A 19312-nucleotide genomic window follows, 5' to 3' on the forward strand; every position below is an offset into this window, starting at 1 on the left:
GAGTGGCTTTCTGGAGTTTGGGAGGGATTCAGTTTGGATGAAGACCCGTTCCTTGGTCTTCCTTGGTTCTGAAGATGTCCAACATTAGGTGGGTGGTGGGACATGGGAGATGGTCCTCCACTGTTGAACCTTTCTTGTGATCCTGGGTGAGTGTCTCCAAATCGTTGATGGTGAGAGGTTGGATGTGGTTGAGTTTTGGGTGGCTTTCTGGAGTTTGGGAGGGATTCGGTTTGGAGGAAGACCTGTTCCTTGGTCTTCTCTGGTTCTGAGGATGTCCAACATTAGGTGGGTGGTGGGACATGGGAGATGGTCCTCCACTGTTGAATCCTTCTCATGATCCTGGGTGGGTATCTCCAAACCATTGATGGTGAGAGATGGGTCATGGTTGAGTTTGGAGTGGCTTTCTGGAGTTTGGGAGGGATTTGGTTTGGATGAAGACCCATTGAAATGGTCTTCCTTGGTTCTGAGGACCATCTAGAGAACATCCAACATTAGGTGGCTGGGGGGATGACAAGGTCAATGGTCCTCCTTAGGATCCTTGCTAATTTCAGAGAAACGTTTTGGAGGTGGTGATATCCTGAGCTTTTGTTTGGCTGATTGTGAAGCTTTTTAACAAAAAAGGAAATCAAGATTTGCATTCAATCATTTAAATCTTTAGAAGTTGAATTGACTCCTAAGGAGCTGCAAATATTATTCCCTGGGGAAGAGAAAGTGGATAGTTGGATGCTTTCTCCCAAAGGACAGTCACAAAGTCCATGGAGAAGTTAACTATTTATTATTGATTTATCATTTCTAAGGTGTCAAATTCAAATTGTACTCCCCCAGGATAGAGTGATGATCAAACCCACTTCCCCTGGAGCACCAGTTTATTTTATTCCCTTTTCTGTCCCCTAAAAATCCTGAACAATTTCAGTCTCCCTCCAAACCTTGTTATTTTAAAGTTAAGAAGAGCTGTGAGACTTTTATGCACCCCACATTTTGCTAAACATGAACCCCGTCCTTCCACATTTAGTCCTCCATGAGATCTAGAATGGTGAAGATGGAAGATCTTACAGAAATGGCCAAAGAGTCTTGTCAGATTCAGGAAGCAGCAATATATATATATATATATATTAATAAAAGATGGAAATGAGAGAAAAAGATGCTGCAGAGAGTAAAGAAAAAAACTTTACTACTCAGACACAAATTGTTCAAAGCTTTTCAAGCTTTCCTGGAATGAATTTGAAAACCAGGGGGAAAATGATATTTAATAGCAATAGCACTTAGACATATAAGAGCCTTGGTGGTACAGGGGTTTAAAGCACCCTGTTATTAAGCTTATTAAGACCAGCTGCCTGCAATTACTGCAGGGTTCGAATCTCGCCAAGGCTCAAGGTTGACTCAGCCTTCCATCCTTTCTAAGGTAGGTGAAATGAGGACCCAGTTTGTGGGGGCAATAAGCTGACTTTGTATAAATATACAAAAGGATGAAGGCTATTGCTGAGCACATTGTAAGCCGCCCTGAGTCTTCGGAGAAGGGCGGCATATAAATCAAATTTAAAAGAAAAAAAAAATATGCATCACTTCACAGTGCTTTCCAGCCTTCTCTAAGCGGTTTACAGAGTCAGCCTCTTGCCCCCAACAATCTGGGCCCTCATTTTACCGACCTCGGAAGGATGGAAGGCTGAGTCAACTTTGAGCCTGGTGAGATTCGAATGGCCAAATTGCAGGCAGCCGGCAGTCGGCAGAAGCAGCCTGCAGTACTGCATTCTAACCACCGTGCCACCACAGCTCTTAAGGGAGTTAGGTAAAGGTTTCTAAAGGAAATGAGATATGACAAAGTCCGACCACATGCCTTACGTTGCTCCTTCTTAAAGCAGTGAACATTAATCATCCTCACGTTTCTTTTTCCTGTCCTCCATCTTGCAGGTCAACTTAATGTCGTACCAGTGCAAACAGCCGTGTTCGTGCCCTGCCGTTTGTGTAAAATCCGCTCCTGCTCAGACGCCATGCAGCCCACCCAGCTCCTGCATTTGTGTATCTGAGCCCGTGAAAGTGGTCAAGTGCTCCGCCTCCTGCCAAAAATCATGCACCGATACCAAGGCCCCGGCGGCTAACTGCACCTCGCCGTGTAGCAGTTGCTGCCCGGTTGTCTGTGTCAGCTCGTGCGAGTCAAAACCCACCTGTTCTTGCCAAACGTCTGCCTGCGTCGTGCCCACCCAGAGCTGCGATTGTACAAAGCCGTGTCAAGCCACGAAGAGCGACGATCCTTGCCAGTCCTCTGCAACGCCGTGTCAAGCCAGCATCTGTGTGGTGCCGTGCCAGACCTGTTCTCCTGCCCCCGAACCGTGCCAGACCCAAACTTGCACCTGTATCCCTATCCAACTTAGCCAGTGCTGCTGTGGTCGGATTGTGCTGATGCCGGTGTCCACCTGCGCTGCTCCCTGTGCCCCATCTGCATCCCCCGCTCCGTGCTGCACTTGTACATGCTGTTGCAAACCATGCTGCAACTGAAGTGTTGTGCGTGGCGTCCGTTGTGCAATCTGGCTTTGAACTCCTAAAGCCAATTGCTTTCTTTCTCCTGGTCATGCCTGGTGTCTTTTCTTTCAGCTACGTTCTCGCACTTAATTTTTTCCTCCTGCCTACATTAACACGCCGTATTCTATATATTTTCTCTTTGGGGGATGAAACTCAGGTTGTTGGACTCTTCAGAATAACCGCATAAATCTGCTCTTGTGGAGTCAAGGGCAAAAAAGAAACACGATCTGTTAACACGTTCCATTTTTGCGCAACGCAGAACAACGTACAGAATGCAGAACAACCCGCCGAACACAGAACAACATGCAGAATGCAGATGGCAGAATACAGAACAACATGCTGAATGCAGAATAACCTACTGAACATAGAACAACATGCAGAATCCAGAACAACATGCAGAATGCAGATGGCAGAATACAGAACAACATGCAGAATGCAGAACAACCTACTGAACACAGAACATGCAGAACGCAGAACAACTTGCAGAGTGTAGAACAACATGCAGAATGTAGAACAACATGCAGAACGCAGAACATGCAGAATGCAGAACAACATGCAGAATGCAGAACAACATGCAGAACGCAGAACAACATGCAGAATGCAGAACAACACGCAGAACGCAGAACAACATGCAGAATGTAGAACAACATGCAGAACGCAGAACAACATGCAGAATGCAGATGGCAGAATACAGAACAACATGCAGAATGCAGAACAACATGCAGAACGCAGAAGAAACAAACAACACAGGAAAAGTACGTAATGAAGATTCAATGCTGGGAATTGAGATTCAAAACCTGACACTTCTGCTTCAGATTTTTCAAGTTTTTGAAACGTATGAGGGATTAACTTTGGCAAACTGCCATTTCGTTCTGTCTTCTAGTACAGGTAGTCCTTGAGTTACGACCGTAATGGAGTCTGCCCATCACGGTTGTAACTCACAACAGTCCTAGTTTTTATAATTTTATGACCTTTTTTCCCCCCCCTCAGTGGTCATTAAGTGAACACTGAGGAACCTTCTCTCCCCTTCTCTCCTCTGCTGGCTTTGTGTGTGAAGTTGTATCGAATAAACTTTGCTTTGTTTTCCTTCCCTCTTCGATGTATGTTTAAATCATTCACAATGACTTTCCTCTCCTACCTTTCCACCTGTGGCCTCCGTGGCCCTACATCGTTCCTCAAAACAACCCTGCGAGGGAGGCTTGGAGGGGGGGGGGAGAAACAGTGTCCATATTCCACAATCAAGTGAGAATCTGAGCTGAATTGTTTCAAGTCCCACCCTATCACGTAACTCTTACATGATCAACTTTTGGGGTTCAGATTCATCCAGCCCAACCTTCTCTCCCCTGCCCACCCAATCCTGCTACTCTATGGAGTTCAACATTGTACAGGAAATTTGATCTATTTCCCTAGGCACAGGGTTCAAATATCTGCAATTTTTGGAAAAAGGACCCTGCGTAGATTGCAAACTTGCAAGACACAAATTATTTCTTTCTCTTTCTGCTCCTTCCTTCCTTCCTTCCTTCCTTCCTTCCTTCCTTCCTTCCTTCCTCCCTCCCTCCCTCCCTCCCTCCCTCCCTCCCACTCCCCCTTCCTTCCTTCCTTCCTTCCTTCCGTCCTCTCCCTCCCTCCCTCACCCTCCCCCTTCCTTCCTTCCTTCCTTCCTCCCCCTCCCTCCCTCCCCCTTCTTCCTCCTTCTTTCTTTCTTTCTCTCTCTCTCTCTCTCTCTCTCTCTCTCTCTCTCTCTCTCTCCCACTTTTTCTTTCTTTTTCCCTCTCTCACTCTCTCTTTTTGCAGCTACTTCCTTGCCTACAGCTGCAGTCTACATCCCAGGTTAAACCTTGCTTAATGTTGGCCTCAGTCTCTGTAGCAAACTAACTAGCATTTTCCGCCTTGTTCTAGGTTATTATTTGGCGCTGCACTGCCACCTAGTGGCCCATCCGCCAACTCGCCAGTCCCTTTTGCATGAAACTGGTTACAGAAAATTTTGCACACAAGCATGATTTGTTCCTGTGTCAGGAACACAGGTGGTATTCAGCCGCTTCGGACTGGTTTGTGTGAACTGGTAGTGCCGACCTGCGGGTGGGGTGGGCCTGGCCCCACCCACCCACCCCGGTGCGATCCCATCCTATATCGCTGTGTTTTTGATGCCACATGCATATGCGGACGGCGTGCATGACTGAATTGCCATGTTGTTTGATGTCGCACGCATGTACAGATCAGAGGTGGGTTTCAGCAGGTCCTGACCAGTTCTGGAGAACCGGTAGCGGAAACTTTGAGTAGTTCGGAGAACTGGTCCTAAAATTCTTACTGGCCCCACCCCCATCTATTCTCTGCCTCCCGAGTCCTAGCTGATTGGGAGGAAATGGGGATTTTGCAGTAACCTTCCCCTGGAGTGGGGTGGGAATGGAGATTTTACAGTATCCTTCCCCTGCCACGCCCACCAAGCCACACCCACAGAATCATCAGGAAATCAACCAGAAAATCAGAACACAACTCAAAAGAAAGAAAGAAAGAAAGAAAGAAAGAAAGAAAGAAAGAAAGAAAGAAAGGAAGGAAGGAAGGAAGAAAGAAAGAAAGAAAGAAAGGAAGGAAGGACGGAAGGAAGGAAGGAAGGAAGGAAGGAAGAAAGGAAAGAAGGAAGGAAGGAAGGAAGGAAGGAAGGAAGGAAGGAAGGAAGAAAGGAAGGAAGGAAGGAAGGGGGGATGTCCAGATTGGATGTTCAAATTAATTTAATTATATTTTCCTTCTAGAGATTCTCTCTTTTTCTCTCTCACACACACCCAGACAGATACATACAGAATATAGCTGACCCTGTGCAATCAAGTCACTCAAGACAGGAAACAGTTAGTGAAATTCACAACCGTTTCAGCAAACCTATCTGTGTTTGGTTTGCAAATCGGGAGACAACATCTGATCTGGTCTTATTTTCAAAACTAAATGCCTCATCTGGGTAGGTCATCAGAATGAGATTCCCTTTGCAAAGCTAGATTTTAATGAACCAAAGCAATTCCGTGTGAGGTCTCATGGTTGATAGAAGGCTAATTGCATTTTTATTTAGCCTGAGATAGCATTCTGTGGAGATACGATTTTTAATTTATTTATTATGATTTATTTATTAAGGATCCTGGCAAATAGATGGGGAAGAAATGGAGGGAGTGTCAGATTTTATTTTCCTGGGCTCCAAGATCACCGGAGATGGGGACTGCAGCCAAGAAATTAAAAGACGCTTGCTCCTGGCAAATCTAGACAGCATACTAAAAAGCAGAGACATCACCCTGCCAACAAAAGTGCGTATAGCTAAGGCGATGGTATTCCCAGTTGCAATGTCTGGCTGTGAAAGTTGGGCTATAAGGAAGGCTGAGCGCCAAAGAATGGAGGCCTTTGAACTCTGGTGCTGGAGAAGACTCCTGCGAGTCCCTTGGACTGCAAGGCGATCCAACCGGTCAGTCCTAGAGGAGATCAACCCTGACTGCTCTTTAGAAGGCCAGATCCTGAAGAGGAAACTCAAATACTTTGGCCACCTAATGAGAAGGAAGGACTTCCCAGGGAAGAGCCTAATGCTGGGAACGATGGAGGGCAAAAGAAGAAGGGGACAGCAGAGAATGAGGTGGCTAGATAGAGTCACTGAAGCAGTAGGCATGATCTTAAATGGACTCCAGAAGATGGTAGAGGACAGGAAGGCCTGGAGGATCGTTGTCCATGCGGTCGCAATGGGTTGGACATGACTTCGCAACTAACAACAATAAAATTTATTAAGGAAATCATTTCATGCTTTCTTCCCCCTTCTTTGAGACAGGATAGGTACAAGGGCAAAAAAGTAATTACGGTTGGAGGAGCAATGGACCATCTTTGTCATTTTTAAGAGGAGGGGGCTCCACGTCTGGTGTCCATCCAAAAATAAGAGTCATGGACATCTGAATTGTCCATCAAAAATAGAGTCATGCATATTGAGGTGTCCATCAAAAATAGAGTTGTGGGGATATAAGGAGTCCATCAAAAATAGAGTCATGGACATTAAGGTGTCCATCAAAAATAGAGTTCTGGACATCTGAGGCAGGACCTGGCAGAAAAGAACCACTTTCTTCTGACTGTCCAGATGTTCTGATTGTGGTCCCAAGCATAGACACTTTTTCAGGGACCAGATGTCGCTCTTGACTGGTTTTTTGGGGGAAGAGAAGTTGTATGGCAGAGGGTCTAGTCCTCGGGTGTCCAAGATGGAAGGGACTTCCACATTTGGCCAACCAGAAGTGGAGAAGATTTCATGTCCAGCCATCCAGATGTTCCATGCAATGCCATTCCTCTTAGCTAGTACCCAAAGCCAGGCCAAATTAAAAACCAATCTGCTTTGGCAACCTAATTTACTCCTCCAATTTGTGTGTAAAAAAATCTGACTTCAAGGGAAGTAGAAGGAACAGGGACAGGGTCCATATTCATGGGCCAGGAAGGGTGGAGAAACACGGAGACCAAATCGGAATATATTATGTAAAGAAGGAGATCAAACAAGTTATGGAGCTGACTCAATACAATGATTCTTCTAGCTTCTTTCTTATCTACTTCCTTTGGTATTTATTTCCTACAAATCAAGTTTTCTGGTCCTCTATAAAAGTCATAAGCTTCTAGTCATCCTCAATCAATCAGATATCGCTTTGCAGACACGGTGAGTGCAGGTGAACCTGGTAAGTTCTCTTCTTGTCTAGGCTGCATCTTTGAGTGGGGATGGTCTCTGGTTTGGTACCCATTTATCTTCAGCTAATGATGAGAAAGTATATCCAGATATCTCAGAGATCTTCTGCTGGTCAGGGGCACCTAACCTTTTTCAACGAGAATAGTTTGAGAATCCCAGCTAGATGTATTATGGTTTCAACCTCTTTAGAAGGTTCAGAAGACCGAAGAACCAAGACTAACCTAGATCCTTTTGCTAAGATCAGATTGTATTTTCCCTTCATTCTTCTTTCTTGAACCTCTCTGTCTTCAACTGTCTTCCTATGTCATGATTCAATGGACTACATCAAACTTGGCAGCTTTAAGGCTTGTGGACTTCAATTCTGGGAGTTGAAGTCCACAAGTCTTCAAGTTGCCAAATTTGAAGACCTCTGGACTACGTAAACAGGGTGATTCAATAATCAGGTTAAGCGTCCTCATTTTCTGTGTTCCTCAACCAACAGGTTAGAGTCAGTTCTTTGCGTTGATGGATGGTTGAAGACCAGAAGAAAAGAAGGGGAGGGAAGGGGAAGCCTTAGAGCTACTGGTTGTACACTCCCAGTTTAGAGAGTGAATTTGATCTGCTATGAGTTATCATTCCTCAAGTATCTCCACCTTTGACCTATCAACCTCCTCGTATTTGTATTTGAAGTCCTCCAGGTCGATCTTCAAGCTGAGATGAGGTGAGTTACAGAGACCTTTAAAAACCAGCCACTAAAAATGTGTTCCTCTCTGTTAAACCCTAGAAAGATGTCTTCTAAGGACCAACAGCAGAAAAAGCAATGTGGCGTCTTCTCAACACCCCAAGAACCTCAGAAATCATGTCTTCCCAAAAACAGTTGTCTTGTGAAGCCTCCAGAAACGCATAGTTCTTGCTGTCTGTCTCCCCAGCCTTGTTCTTCCCCTCAGAAGCCTGGGTGTCTTTCTTGCCATCCTTGCCCTCAGAAACCCAAATCGTACCAGCAATAAGAAGCTGATCACGTTATGGAAACATCTACATGGATCATCGGTGGTTGGAGGAACAAGGCCCTGGATGTACCCCAGCGCCTGCATCTCCCACACTTCCATCTCATCTCTTGGCTTCCATCTGTCTCATCTCTTCTGCAATCTTAACCAGAAGGAACTGGGGAGGGGGGCTTCCAGAATTGAAAAGATCTGCCATTTCTCCTCCTCAAGCTGTTTTTCTTTCTTCTGTCAATTCATTTTGTTAGTCCTTAATTGTCTAGGCTGAAGTATCAGTGGCTACTTCTTAATTTATTTTACTGCAATAAACGTTTACAATATGCATCCTTGGACCTCCTGTGATTTTCCTGAAAAGCTCTTTGTAAGGTGTGGTGGGTCAATTATGGGGCAGGAGATATCAATAAGGAGCACCTCTCTCACTTGGGGGTTTACTGTTCTCACCCTGGTCAAGGAGAACCTTCGAAGGTCAAGAGTAATTCAATAGGAACTGAAAAGATAATCCGAAAGCCAGCATTAGTTGGGTGAAGAACATCTTCGTGAAGCAAAAGGGGTGACGGGGGAAAGCATCATAGCTTGTTTACCTCCTGGGAAAGGAGGTGTTTGCAACTATTTGGTCCATTAAAGAAGTCCTTTGAGGAATGGTTGTCCCCCTTAAGAGTCTCCAACAGTCTGAAATAGGTTCTCCAGCCTAGAGAACCTACATCTTGCAAGGTTGATCTAGAACTCCCAATTCATTATGGACTTATGGTCCTCATCCATCCCCTGTTTTTTGCTCTCCTCCCAACCATTCAAAACCTAGTCCATTTCTTCTTATTCACAGAAGATGGTGGGCTTGTTTGATCTGAGAATCAGATCTGGTTAATGTGTTTTTGAAAACTCCAGGTTCTAGATTAGACCAGGAAATGGCGTACTGTCCAAGAAACTTCCCGAAAGCACCCATGAAGCCATCAAGTCTCATAGGAAACTTCCCCTTACATACTTATTAATTAAACTGGGCTTCTGTTGGTTAATGACCACAATACAGTTATTTGGTCTGATTTGAATGAAACTGGGTAGCATCCCATGGAAGCGTCCAGAGACTCCAAGCTCAACTCAATTTAAATATCAGTGAAAAATAACTCAACAGCTGGCATTTCAGAAGCCTTCCAAGGTGTCATGGAAAGCAGACAAACCTATGAAGGGTTTTTCATAAGTGTTGAGAGAGCTGACCTCCTTCTCGGAGGGCAGAACGTCATCCTAGCAACCGAAGATTGAAGGAACTCAACATTTTATGCTCTGGTTGTAAATGAATGTCATCTAAACACTTCTGGAAGGAAATAGAACCAATCCAAGTCTTTGTTGGGCCTTTTGATCCCTTGAGAACAGAGTTGAGGAACATAATGAACTGAAGACATTGGACAAGAAGGTTTATGCAGAGAAAAGCAGATTTATTGATGACAAAGGACACCTTTGAAGAGCAGATAGTTGGTTATTCAGATATATTTAGCAGGGGTAACATGCAAAAAGAGGCCATGAGATTCACAAATTCAGTCCCAACATTCAGAAGACATGAGAAATCAAACTCCCTCCTAGAATAGGAATGGAACGCTGTTACCTTCCTACCAAAGGTGGTCCCTATTTTTCTACTTGCATTTTTTTAACATGCTTTCGAACTGCTAGGTTGGCAGAAGCTGGGACAAGTCACGGGAACTCACCCCGTTACGCGGCACTAGGGATTCGAACCGCTGAACTGCCGACCTTTCAATCGACAAGCTCAGTGTCTTAGCCACTGAGCCACTGCGTACAATGAGTTAAAAAAATAGGTTTTAAAATAAATGTGATTCCCCCCCACTCCCAAATAGTCTCTTCTCATTCATTGGGCATGGATGCTTCAAACAAGCAATTTCTTGGTTTCTCAGTCCTCCGTCGTCTTTGGAGTCCTTTGAGTTCTTTCTTGGATGAGATGATCCCGAATCACGTTCTTTCTTCTCTTCCTCTTCTTCTCCCTTCAACTCCTTCTCCTTCTCCTCTTTTCTCAAACCATGCCTGAACATACCCAGTCCTTCAATCGGCAGAAACCTAATGCAGCTCCACCTTATGGGGACTCTTGGTGGCCCTGAGGTGGCACAGCGACCTCATGGTCGGCCTTGAAAGAAAAACAAAAAAACAAAAATGCAAGCAGAAATAGAACTTGGGGGGGTGGAAAATCCAGAAGGTACCCAGGAACCGAGGTCAAGACATTCAACCGAGGAAAGAGTTTGGCAGGACAAATCTGAGGCAAAGGCGTTGCTACGGTAGAAGAGGAGTGACTTCTTCTCTAGTAGATCTCAAGGAAGTCACATGGGTATTGTGGCAGGCATTTGGGGTAGCATGGGCGCCCCCAGTAGGGAGGACAGTAAGGGTAATAGGGTTTCTGGGGGACACAGGGTTTAGGGTAGAGCCATTGAGGTGGGTAGCGTTGGCATGGGTAGGAGGGGTAACATGGCCTGGGCCATTGGGGCAGAGGATACAAAGGATAGCAGGGAGTTGGACACTGAGGTCTAGGAGGTGGACAAGGAGGTAGACAGGGATATTTGGGGCGGCAGTAGCGTGGTCTGTATTTATAAGGAGGATATGGCTTGGGGCAATAGATCCCCCCTTTGGTATGCATTGAGAGATCTTCAATAGCATCAAAGAAGGAAGGCTCAGCCTCTTCAAAGAACTCTGGGAACAGGTATTCGGAATTCATCTTGCAGATCCTAAGAGGGGAAAAGAAAGAGAGAGATGAAGCTAAAAAGGATCCACCCTTTGTTTTGCAGAGATCACGAAGAGCCAACCTTTGGAGAAAGGAATTGACTAAGCCAGAACCAACCTGATCATGGGGAGCAATTTCATTCTTGGTCAACATTCTCGCCAATTGGAATCAGATCGAGATCAGCTCTTGGGGTGATCTCCTTGAAGGAAATAGAGCCATGGAACTGAATGGCAAATTGGGATCAAGTGGATTGATTCCTTGAACCCAGTGGCTCATTCAAGTCAATCCCAACGATTGTTCCAACTGAATCACAAATTGTTTTCAGGTTTGGGCTAATGATTCACCAGTTCCTGATAACAAGGACAATGTGTGGGTCAGTGAGAAGAACACCCAACTTGGCTTGAGAAGTTGAGATGCCCACAGATTTTGAAGACCTTTCCATCAGGCCAAATGCCAGCATATTCCAGTGCTTTTCCTAACATTTGGTCTAGACGAAGAAGGTTGGAGGACTCAATCTTTCTACACTCTTTTTGTGCAACTCTCTTTTTTTCCAGGTACCAGTTTGACCCAATTTGGATTTTGTGAGATACAGAGAACCCACAATGTCCATTTTGGTAGTCAAAATTGGAGGCCACAGCCTTATCCACCAATATGGAAGAGCCTTCTAACTATGGTTCAATATTGTTGTTCAAAATATGGTTCACCAACCACTAGACAACACAACAAATTGCTACTTTTCCTCAAAGGTAGACAAATGAAACAAACTGAACCTACAAATTTACTACAAGAGGTTGGTTTTTCCCATGCCCACATGTTTACTGGGCCTTGGAGAGGGAAATAGACAGGAGACATCAAAAGGTGATGTTGCTTCTAGAAGGAGAAAGAGCAGGCTCAAATTTGGCCCCTCAAAAACTTCTCTTTTCACAGTTCCCTCACAAAACTTGAAAATCTGAACTATTACAAATTTAGATGTTAAGAACAAGACTTACCTCCAGTTGATTCTTGGGTAAATGCTCACAAACATCAAAACATGGGAAGTTATTTGGTTAACCACCAAACCAAGATACAAAGCTTCTTTCCACTTAATGATCCATGATTGTCATACCCCCAAATTAATGATCTAAATCTCCTTGAACAGGGCTGTTGAAAGCCTGGTCAAGAGCCAAAGCTTTAGTGATGGAGTTAAATTTTCTATGTTCATGATCTCTCAAGATGACCATCCTGTCTGAAGATCTCTTGAGAAGATCTTCAACTTCTCACACAACCATCACTGCCCATTGAGCATAGCCACAAAATCCCTGTTTTAGAACATCTCCACGTCCGCAAAATATGGACATGGAGAACTAGACTGATCCCCAGATAAAAAAGTGGTATTACCTTCTAATCTTCTCAAGATGAAGGAGAGAAACGTCTGATGCTTTGAAACTCCAAACACAAGGAGTCCGCTTATATACTTTTCTTCCAAGCCTCGTGGTGATACCACACAATGCGGAAAAAGCTCCAGTCCCACAGATTTTCCTGCAACTGTTCTCCTCAAGTTATCATTAAAAATTTTTGTTTAAATGCTGCTGGCAACAAGCAAATTAAAAGAAACTCGTTCCTCTGACTCTGGAGGAGTCAAAAAAAAAAAAAAAAGAGAGAGAAAAACAACATTTATCTCCTGATCTATTAATTTGTTACTATGTTTATTCAGTATCAGGAGGGAAAATGCGGTTCAGAAGATGCCACAAAGGAATGAGGGCTTCTGCCCACATGGTGAGATAGTGGCATCCCTTCCCCAATTTTCAAATGTTTGGATTCCAAGAAGACCCGAGATAGTTGTCAACTCTTCCCAAAGTTTGGGCTCTGTTCATTTTGGAAAGCCACAACATTTCCCGACATTCTACAATTTTGTTCTAAATGTGTCCTATGCCTTCATCAAACCAGACCAGGAGTCGGCAATCCGTGGCTCTGGAGCCACATGTGGCTCTTTCATCCCTCTGCTGTGGCTCCCTATTGCCAGTCAGCTCCACAATTGATAGGGTTTTCGGTTAGGACATGTAGAGGAAAAAGGATGCCATGCTAGGAAGAGACTCTATGGTGGGGGAACCGGACTTCCGGTCGGCTCCAGAATTGAACGGGGGTTTCCGGTTAGGACCTTTGTGGCTCTTCGAGGGTTTAAGGTTGCCGACCCCTGAATCAGACGATTTTCTTAGGAGGAGAAAAAAAAAAGACTTTATTAAATTAGGAAGAAATGTCCGTTTCATCATTGGAGTCCTAAGAATCTGACAAAAAATATTTAGTTTATTTATTTAGGAGGAAAGGAACATAAGATCGCGTCAAGCCCAATGCCTTGAAGCTCATTGTTATGAGCAAGATCCATTAAGATGGAAATTCATACACATTTTTTTGGCTCTTGATTGTTTAAGTGGTTAAGTAGCACAAGGGATGGGTGCTGCATTGTAGGGTGACATATTAATTAAGTGTCATTGATGACCCATGAAATTCTCATGAAAACTCTGACAAAGAGGACTGGAATCTTGCGTTTCTCCATTTAATATTTATTACTGAATACATTTGTGGCTTCACCGTCAGGTGTCCTGAGACATACAATTACGGGTGCTTCCTGCCTCAGCTAGTTTTGGAAAATCCGACTCACAACACGGAAGTTCACAACTGTAGATTCGATCCAATTACAAATAATGGGCTGAAGGAAAGAAACTAAGACAACAGATCCTTTCTGAGAATACTAGAATCCTGGAGGCAAAATAAATATTTGTTTCTCGCATTAAAACTTTCTTCGAACTCGTTCTAGTTCAGTGTAACTTTTCCCCCCCTTCTGTTGTTTTTCTCCTTTACATCGGTCGGACAAAATAATCCATGGCACAGATTTTTCCCAGTTCTGCGTTTTCGATAGTTATCCTTTCCCTCCGAGGATTCCCCCGAATGGCGTTAACATTATAAAGAGGTGTTTCCTTTTTGTAATTTTATCGCAGGTCATATCTACTTTATATCTACTTTTTCAGATTGATTAATGAAAGGGACCTAATAATAAAATTTTCATTTGATTTGACTAAGGGGTTCACCAAAACTGTAAAACTGTTGTGTTGTTTGGCAAAAGCTAGGAAATATCGCGGTATATTTGTAATTAAAGGACAAGGCAACGTTTATGAGAAGATAGTATCTAATCAGCTCGAAGTGTTCCTTGGTGACCCCTGTTTGACTAACAGTAAGGAAAGCTGTAATTTAGCAATCTCTGGAAGCCCAACACTGAAGGTTTTTAAGACGAGACTGGACAACGTTTTGTCTAGAATGGTGTAGGGTTTCCTGCTCGAGTAGGGGTTGGACTAGAAGATCTCCAAGTTCTCTTCCAACTCTGTTATTCTGTATTCTGACATGGTCGTGGTAATCTAGTACTTGAGGGGCTGCCACAAAGAAGAGGGGGTCCACCTACTCTCCAAAGCACCAAGAAGCAACGGATGGAAACTAATCAAGGAGAAAAGCAACCTGGAATTAAGGAGAAATTTCCTGAAACGGAGAACAATTAATCAGTGGAAGAACTTGCCTCCAGAAGTTGTAGATGCTCCAACACTGGAGGTATTTAAGAAGAGTCTGGAATGGAATAGGGTTTCCTGCTTGGACTAGAAGACCTCCAAGGTCCCTTCCAACTCCGTGGTTCTGTTATTCCCTTTATAGTCCTACTTTTTTCAGAACACAGCAGAAGGAATCATGAGATGATACCTAAAAGGGGGAAGAGGGAACCGATAAAAAATCAGCAAAGTGATCAAATTGATGGCAGAATTTTTGATCTATATAACAAAGACTTCTCTCAATTAAGTAGGCTTCCATGAAACTGTGGGAAATAGGAAGGTGGATTTGAGGGTCCCGTGAGCCAAAATTCTTGTGAATGGTTACTTCATTTTGGGATTTTCCTGGAAGCAGTGACCACCAACGGTGCTATGGACCACCTCGGCAGTGTCTGTCCATTTTGACCGCAGAAGCCGAGAAGAACAACCTGGAGGTCATTATGGGACACTGAATCTGAGACGAGACGGAATTGCTCAAATCTGCCTTATCAAAAAGGGGTTGAAAGTGAATTCCTTCCTGTGGAGCTCTGTCCAAACCATCTCAGGATGAATACAAAGCACCAAAAAGCTAATTATTTACATTTCAAGTCAACTGAACACCTGTGTCAACCACCCACACTTAGTATACACCTCAACCTTTGAGGTTTGCAAAAAGATCTCTTTTCAAGGGGTGGATTAAAGAGGATTACATCCTTCAACCACAACCTAGGTGTGAAATGGATTCTGCTGTGAATGAGCACCCGTGAGTGACCCCTGTTCAGAAGAACCCCAAAACTTTCAGACAACCGTTTGTCCAAAATGGAATAGGGTTTCCTTCTGAGTTGGACTAGAAGACTTCCAAGATCCCTTCCAACTCTATTATCCTGTTCTGTTCCACTTTTGGAAAATCGACAACATTTTTTCAGCCACAAAACATGCCGAAGCGGTGTGTGTGAATTTAAGAAGGGAAAAAAAAAAAAAAGAAGGATCAAGAGCTCCAAACCCAGATAAAGATCACGCATCTCTTTTTCAAACAATGTGTTTCTTGCAGAATAATTCCAGAACAAAAGGATTGGAGATAACGCCGTGTTCTTAATTCCCGATTTCCTGTAAGCCTCAAACAAGCTTCTTAAAATCTCTTTATCATCTAATTCTTCCCCGCCCTTTTCTTAGTTCTGCTAAGCTGTCAAATGTCCTCTTCTTAATGAACAGTTTAGTGGCTTGACTTCTGTTTCATTCTGTTCCTGTCACCAACCGAGCCTCGCCCAGCTCTCAATCTCTTTGGGTCATGCAGAAGACAAGTTTTGGGGGTCATTAGGAACATGAGAATGTCCTGCATAATTGGGCAAATTGTGACGCTTAAAAAGGCAGTGTTGCAATTTTTTTGCCTCTCTCTCTCTTTTTTTTTTATTTTTTAAAAAATAATGCTGAGCGAAAGATATTTTAGCCAGAGGAAAACTATGGAGATAAAAGTTAAGGGAAGGAAAAAAAAAGATAAAAGAAAAAGTAAGGAAAACAACTAACAAATTAAAAAAAAAAAGACAATTAAAGAAGTGACAAAGAACTTCTTCGCAGCAGTTACAAATTCAGTTCAATTAAATTAAATTAAATCCTCTTCTTGTGGGTACTTCAGTATTTCTCCTCTGCGGTACATACAATAATCTTGCTGACATTTCAAGATTTTTTTTTCCTCAGATGTCAAAAAACGGGAAATGGGGATCTCCCAGCTTAACCAAATGTTTCGTTTAATTTAGCGTTTAATTTAATTTGGTTAGATTTAGTGTTTCATTTAAATTCAATTTAGTTTATTGTTTGGTTTAATTTAGTTTAGTTTGACTTCATGTTTAGCTTAGTTTAATCTAGTTTAGCTCAATGTAGTTTAGTTTAATCCGGTTTAGTTTAATTCAATTTAGCTCACAGTACTGTATTTTTCAGACTATAAGACCAGTGGTGGGATGCAACTAATTTAACAACCGGTTCTCTGCCTTAATGATTTCTTCCAACAACCAGTTTGCCAGACTGCTCAGAAAGTTAACAACCGGTTCTCCCGAAGTGATGCGAACCGGCTGAATCCCACTACTGTATAAAACGCTCCGGATTATAAAACGCACCTAATTTTTGGGGAGGAAAACAAGAAAAAAAAAAATCTGCCTCCCAGCAATTTGCCTCCTTGCAGCAAACAGCCTGGTCAGCTTCAGCATAGTCTGATTTAGCATGAACAGCTGATGTCAGGGTTCCAACGGGTGTCCAAGCTTGAGCCAAGCTTCAAAAGAAATCCAGAAATCCATTTATTAGGAGCTTCATGTTGGCACGTTCCCAAGTGAAGCAAGCTCTGATCCTACATAATTTCTGCCCTAATCATGACCCTGTTTCCCCCCCCCCTGCCCCCCCCCCGGGTGTGTCATCAATCATATTCGCCAAAGGAGCAATTTCATGCGTTGTAGAGACCACTCCCTTCTGGCCGCTGTGGGTAACCCTGGGATACAGCCTTGAGAGAGATAAGTCTGGAATGTACATCTGCCTTTGGCTGCTGTGCCGTTTCGTTGGTTTCCCATCCCCCTGTCAGTGCTGGGACGCTGACACCCCCCTTGCTTATGGCAACTCGAGAGCAGGTCAGGGATGCTTTGCGAGTTGACAGCTGATTGGCTGTTGGATCTGCCTCCTGGAATAACTCCGATCAGCTGTTCCAGGCTGTGGCTGCTACCACCTATTGCCGCCTCCGCATGCCCCCTTTTTGGCCTCCATGTGTCCTGTTTTTGGCCTCTGTGTGCCCCATTTTTGGCTTCCGTGTGTCCTGTTTTCTGCCTGTTCCAGGCAGCAGTGATAGGCGGTGGAGGAGATTCCCGACACCTGGAACAGCTGATCGGAGGTATTCCGGGAGGCCAATCTAACCGTCAATCAGCTAAATCAGGCTGTGCTGAACCTGACCAAGCTGTTTGCTGCAAGAAGGCAAATTGCTGGGAGGCAGAGGCTGAAGGGTGGGGGCCGGCAGGCAGGTGTGGCTACGGCAACATTCACTCTATAAGACGCACAGACATTTCCACCTACTTTTTTTTGGTGGGCGGGGAGTGCATTTTATAGTCCGAAAAATACAGTACTTTAGTTTAATCCAGTATAGTTTAATTTAGCTTAATCTAGTTTACTTTCATTTAATGTTTACTTCAATTTAGTTTAGTTTAATTTAGTGTTTAGTTCAGTTTAGCAGTGGATCTGTGATCCTTTCTGAAACGTCGATTCGAATCTCACTGCAACATGACACCCCCCCCCCCAAAAAAATTAATGCACCGAGAGCTCTAGGAGCACCAAATTTTAATTTGATTTCAGTTCAGTTCCATTCTAACCCTGCTGTCTTGCTGAGATGCATTCCTTCCCAAAAGGAATAGTAAGAACTAGCACTGATGAGGTTACCTACTTGGGTCATGAGATGTCTGCAGGAAAACAAGCAAGCTCAGAGAGCACCAAGGGCCCCCCATGTCAACCCTGAGCTACAAATATTCTCCTTTATTAGACACCAATCGGTGGATACTTCTGGAAAAGGAATTGATTTATCCCAGTGATGGCTAACCTTTTTGCCATTGTGTGCCAGGAGTGGGGCGGGGGTCGTGAGCATGCGTGCCCACACCCATAATTCTATACGCCCCACCCCTGCGCATGTGTGTGCGACCCTCCCCGCTACCCCCTGCTCCTGACACACAATGGCATGGTGGGCACAGTAGGCCCATTTTTCTCTCTCCCCAGGCTCCAGAGCCTTTCTAGGAGCTCGGGGAGGGCAAAAACAGCCTTCTTCACCCCCCCAGAGGCCCTCTGGTGGCCGGAAATGGCACGTCTGCCGACTTCCAGTCCCACTGGAAGTTGGCAAACGGGCCGTTTCCGGCTTCCAGAGGGCCTCCGGGGGTGGGTAGGGAAGGCCATTTTCTCCCTCCCCAAGCTCCTAGAAAGGCTCTGGAGCCTGGGGAGAGAGAAAAACGGGCCTTCCCCACCACCCCCCGAGGCCCTCCGGAGGCAGGAAACAGCCTGTTTCTCTACATCCAGTGGGCCCAGAAGGCCCAAAAATCAGCTGGCCGGTGCGCGCATGGACGCTGAGCTTGCGTGCCCACCGATATGGCTACGTGTGCCACCTGTGGCACGCGCGCCATAGGTTCGCCATGACGGATCTATCCACTGGGATCAGAATCATCGCAATTTTTGACTGTACAAGCCTGACATTCTTCTTCTCTCTTTTTTTTCTCTAGGACATTTCTTCAACACAATAACACAATAATAAGAGTTGGAAGGGAACCCTGGAGGTCTTGTAGTCCAACCCCCTGCGCAAGCAGGGGAGACCCTGTGCCATTTCAGACAATTGGCTGTCCAGTTTCTGCTTGAAAGCCTCCAGCAATGGAGCTCCCACAACCTCTGGAGGCAATCCGTTCTACTGATTAATTGTTCTCATTGTCAGGAAATTTCTCCTTAGTTCTAGGTTGCTTCTCTCCTCGATTCGTTTCCCGTTGCTTTTTGTCTTGCCTTCAGGTGCTTTGGCAAATAAATTGACTTCTTCTTTTTTGTGGCAGCCCTTCAAATATTCTCATCTTGAATTGACCGGAAATGTCTTTCAATTGTCTTCAAAAATGCGTTTTCCCCCTTTCCTCGGGCAATTGTCAAATTAACTGCCTTTGTAAATTGAGACGGATCAGGTTCCTTGGCGAATCACAGTTTTCAGCAGCCTGATAGGGAGAGCGAAGATCAAGTCTTGTAACGTTCCAAGGATTGACTTCAAAGCAAGCTCAGGCGACCAAGAACCCTCAAGACAGGGAGATCTCCATTCAATTAAAAAAATAAATAAATTGGAATATTGGAATAATTATTTCCAACTAGCAATTTAAATATTATGTGG

Source organism: Pituophis catenifer, unplaced genomic scaffold (genome assembly GCF_029215685.1).
Source record: "Pituophis catenifer annectens isolate HBS135680 unplaced genomic scaffold, rPitCat1.0.hap2 SCAF_10, whole genome shotgun sequence".
Classification (NCBI taxonomy): domain Eukaryota; kingdom Metazoa; phylum Chordata; class Lepidosauria; order Squamata; family Colubridae; genus Pituophis; species Pituophis catenifer.